The sequence below is a fragment of the Phytophthora infestans genome, genomic scaffold, assembly GCF_000142945.1.
Source record: "Phytophthora infestans T30-4 supercont1.153 genomic scaffold, whole genome shotgun sequence".
NCBI classification, from domain to species: Eukaryota; Oomycota; class Peronosporomycetes; order Peronosporales; family Peronosporaceae; genus Phytophthora; species Phytophthora infestans.
This window is the reverse complement of record NW_003303606.1, coordinates 1-5,251: the sequence shown is the minus strand read 5'-3', so window position 1 is coordinate 5,251 and position 5,251 is coordinate 1.

Here is a 5,251-nt window from a genome sequence, read left to right as displayed (position 1 = left end):
TGTCGGGTCAGCTTCTCGAACAGCCGATACTGAATCAGCACCGGGAGCGTCAGAGCCATCTCTTTCACTTACAACCTCGGTCCACGTTCGTATCCTCCTTACCACCGACAGTCCTGGGCACGTGAATTCGACAATTAAACCTTTTCTCGAAATACACCAAGAAGTGTTCGAACTTCTTCGTTGCCTCAACCTTGTTCTTTGCCAGGAACACCCTCAAGTAGTTTGTAGAATAGTCTACGAAGTTGATCAAATATCTATTCCCCCGTCTGTCCTTCGGCGTCATAGGTCCTTTGATATCGCTTTCAATAACACCCCCAATCTTGGCGATAGAGCCATTCGCGCATGTGTCCTTTTTCGACTGAGTATTCCTGCTCTGCTTTCCTTGTGCACACGTCAGACAGCTGAGCCTTGATCTGCTCGTCAGTCGAATCCCTGATCTTGTCGCGTCCGCCATTCGCTCCACTGTGTCATACGAGCTATGCCCAAGTCTCTTGTGTAGTTCCAATAATGTTGTTTCAGTCACCAAATCGTCCAGCGACTCTTCATGTAACTCCTGCCCTCACGGCGCTCCAGGTACATGTACACTCCCTTCATCTTCAGTCTGCCGTAGCTCATGATATTATCGGCCAGATTCTCCGCATAGTGAACATCCGATATGTTCCCCACGGCCTCGCTGAGATCCACGATTGTACTGAGTCATACTGCTCCCTTCTTGATGACTCGGATGTTCTCTCCATTCGCTGCCCTGTAATGCTCGTCACAGTCAGCTGCATCTCTCAGCAAACTTGCTGCTGCACCGTAGTCGTTAGTGCACCCTTAACTTTTTTCATAAAAAGTACCGATAAGGGTGCTCGGCGCCCTAACAATATTTTCACAAATTTTAGGTTTCGTGAGAAATTCCACGAGAAATATATTCCCAAATAAATTACCATCAAGTACCGTTACTCTCAGATAATTCCGAGTCTGATAGCCAGTGGTTTTGTTGATCACAACAAAAATCCACGTACGAGTTCTTAAGCACTGGCACAGGCGCCAGTGCTAAAGATGACGAGAGCGAGGGCGCGCCCGGCGTCACTGTGCTGGACGTTTGTTCTTCCTCTGGTAACGATGGCAGTGACGAAGACACTTCGACTATCTAAGCGATTCAAGCGAGGCGCTAGATGCCATACTCCACGAGATAGGTAAAGTTACACTACTACAGTACGAAGACCGTTTTTATGTATAACTCTAAACTTTTATACGTATATGAATTTCCTTCTCACGTGTCTTTGAATAGACGCGCCACTTTCACGACGAAATCTGTGGCAAATGCAGAATCAACACGACGGCCATCGTATTTTTTGACGTTGTCTCTGGAGTTCTACGCAGCGGATTGCTGAACGACGCCGTGATTGATTTCGGAATCAGAATGATTGCAGAAAGTATGGACGGCTGCATCGCATTTTCGTCGCTGACATTGGCTATTGGGTGGCCTGAACCACCAAGACAGCGGTTATCAGAGACACCTTTTGTGGTTATGCCCATAAATTTAAGCTTGAACCACTGGAGGTTTATTATTGTGGAGATCGCGTTTCTGTTAACGTATACACTCCTCTAGCTCAACATAGTGCACTTAGTCTAATTCATCAATTCACTTTCCAATTCCCCACCACGACAACAGTTTCCGACAGTACATGTACTGAAGGTGTATTTCTATGAGCCGCTAGACCAGGAGTGCTACTGAAAAGAACTGGAAGATGATGGAAATTTTATTTGCTGTCATAACTGGAGAAATGGCACAGTGCCTGCGGTGCAAAAGAGCTTTTTCCTTAGGAAATTATCGCGAAGTGGATCGACAAGCCCTCACAACCTGATTTAAAAAGCTGTGGAGTAATGGTCCGGGGTATTGTGTACGCACACTTGCGCAACACCCATCGATTTGAACGCCATCGGGTGACAGAAGCTTATGTAAGCGTGATACGGCTTGAGACTAGCCTGGTTGTTGCTGTGCACGATGAAGCTGGTGCCACACAGTGAGAAAAAATTGACGGAAAAGCAGAAGACGGACCAAGAGGTTAGTAAGATGCTGCTTCCACAATAATCTTGTAGCCATTCGTGGTTTTGTTAAACAATAAATATATATATATCGCTTTCCCTTTCCTACTTGTGCTTTTCGTCTTCTTCTTCTTATGTGTTAATGCGTTTCTCCATCTCCAACAAGATTGACAATAACGCTTATGGTGATACTTCGCATCAATGTTTTAGAATACGGTTATTTATTCTTAGCGATAAGGGCGCCCAAGGCTTTAGGGCGCCCTAACGCTTGCAGTTAAGGGCGCCCAAGTGGCTTAAAGGTGCTCCAAGCCTGCCGTGTTGTTGTAGTTAAGGGTGCACTAACGCCATTCCTGCTGCACACTGGATCCACTGTCGAGAATCCACGCATGTGTGTCGTCGATTGCGCCTGTCCCTATCGCTAGCGAAACCTTGGTCTTCTTGGCACCACTGCTCCTCATCTTCTCTGGACAATTTCCCGTTATATGCCCGACTTCATCACAATTAAAGCACGCTCGGGTATACGTACCCCCGACACACGCGACTGACTCAGTTCCATGTTTGTCTTTGCTTCCCTGACCTCCACCTTGAGCCCGACCACCATGTCCTCGATTATATCGGCCTCCATGGCCTCAGGACTGGTCGCTCTTGGCAATACTCGCCTCGTACTCGACAGCAAACGCCACTGACTCCGTAGCTTGCTGTAAATGATCCGTTCGTTGAGAATTTATTATCGTCAACGTTTCCCTTCGTAGATACACAGACGCCGACTTACGTAAGCACTGTAAGACGTGTAGATCAGAGCTCCTTGACCGCTCTGCTATATATATGAGGCATTGAAAGTACTCAACCCACGTTCTATCGCGAAGCTTGTCTGCAGTCATCAATGACAGCCCTTTAGATGCCGCGATCGTCGTCAAGTACAACACTAGCATGCTTTTCATTACATACTCTAGTATAGGTGATTGTGCCGTCCAGATCGGCAACATCCTCTCAAAATATACTAATGCAGCTTCATCCAGCTTTCCATTCGGTGCGAGAATACGAAAGTCCTCTAAGCCAATCCCCACCGCTCACCTGTTGCGCTGCTGCGAGTCTCTGCAAGAGCCTCATCCCCCCATGCCTTGAAACCCGCCCCAAGATCAGGATACACTTCTTTCCCCGTGAGCTTCACGTAGCCCGGCCATTCCAGGTCTCGTGGCTTCGGCATTTTGATCCCGAAGTTCGGAGGGGGTACAGCCGCTGCGCCGTGGGTTCGTTTATCAGCCGCTACATGTTCGTCGAGTTTTCGGTATGAGGCATCGCCATCTCATGTGCTTGTACCACCGTTCTCGTTGAGGTGTCTAGGGATCCTAACCTCACGCGTTGAGCTTGAGCCTTGATGAATTCCGTTAACGCGCTCGACTCACTATACCTGTACTCGAAATATGGTGTATGCTGCTGCAGTTGCTTTTGGATCTCGACCTGAATAGTCATGAGCTGTGCTTGCTGCTTAGCCATACCTTCGAGGAGTCTTTCCAACACTCTGAGCTTACGCTAGAGTTCCGGCTTCCCCGTGCAGAGGCGGCGGACGCGCCTGAGTCAGAACGCGCCCCTTCAAACAACCCGAACGGGTCTGCAGCCACGTTTAACCCGTGAACATAGGTGTCTTGAACATCATACAGGTTTGGTCGTTGTGAGGTCTCGTCAGTACCAGTTGGGCTCATAAACTGTTGTTCGCTTGTGCTCTGCGTGGTAAATTGAAGACTGATTGTATTTAATGGTTATGTAGTATGCGCTCTCCTTCTCTGTAGGAGTTTCTTAACTGCTTTCTCCTCCTCTCACTTGATCGCCATCCCACTCACACTGCGATGCCTCAAGATCTCACACTGCGTCGCCTCAATGATCCCATGCTGGATATCTTGCGCTCCGACAGTTCACCAAGCCGCTCGACAAGACTCGGCTTCGGACGCTAAGTGCCATCATGAGGACCATGGCTTTATGCAAGCGTTTTGGAGTTTTCAGCTCGAAGGGGGCGTGTTTGAATTAGTTTCCGGTACGTTTAGGCTGAAGCGGCTGCGGAGCAGATTTACATTTAGACTGGTGCAAGTCATCATAGCTACTAGCTATAGGCACGAAGAAACGTCGCCTGGGAACCCACCGTAGAGACAGCTAGCACATATATATCAGCTCTCTCGCTTCGATCATCCTGACAAATTATCTTTGTCATTATTACTTACATTAAGCAGCTTTGACAAAGCGAGCTGCAGCGGCCGAAGTGGTGCCCTAGATGTGACGGGGTCACACAGCACCTTGCGCTAGAGGAAGTTATCTTCCGAGAGTATACAAACTCTCAGTGAACGGCAGTTCACAGGTCCCCTCTTTAATTAAAGAGAGCGAAGTGACCTAAATAAGGTAGATTGTAAACTGAGTATATTTATAGGTAGGTTAAGTTTGAGGTTAATACAAACTATCAGTTACCTATAGAAATGCAATGTCATTTAACCAATGGTTGGTTTTGAATGACCTTGGTACCTTGTACCAAATATCCCGGAGTATGACGTGTCATACTCCTGAAGTGTGAAGTGTCACACTTCATGTAACCAGGGTACACTTAGTGCTACGTACCCCGTTACATCCTCCCCCACTTAGGTTCGGTTTACCGACCAATCAGAATGAAGAGATGTTCGTCACAAACTCTCATTCTCAAAGTCGAAAACCATCGACTCGGCCGCGCGAGCGCGGCGGAGGCTCACTTTACAGTTAGAGCCTCGAGCAGCAACCTGTGCGCTCTTCGTCAAGGTCTCCACTTCGACCGTTAACATGCCTCGTGGCACTGCTAAGAGCGGTGCTAAGACACGCTCCAAGTTTTTTTAGTTATGTGGCAAGATGCACTTACAATATCTATGACGGTGGTCCAGCCACTAAACCGTGAGATAACACGCAGCAACGGGAGTTATAGACGGCAAATGGCGGAGCCACAAAAGGCGATTCCACGATTGCACGGGCGGCAGATCAGCCACGGAAGCACCGGGGAGCGCTTTTGGATATCACGATTGCACAACGTGGATCAGTATGCCATTGTTGAATATAATAACACGGGAAACACAGATGCACTACGCGAGCACGAAAGCATAGGATAGCAGAATTATACTGCGCTCGCATGATAGCGCGATAACGCGGTCGATGAAGTCACACCAGGAGAGCACGTTACACGGGGGACGGATCCATATAACTACGG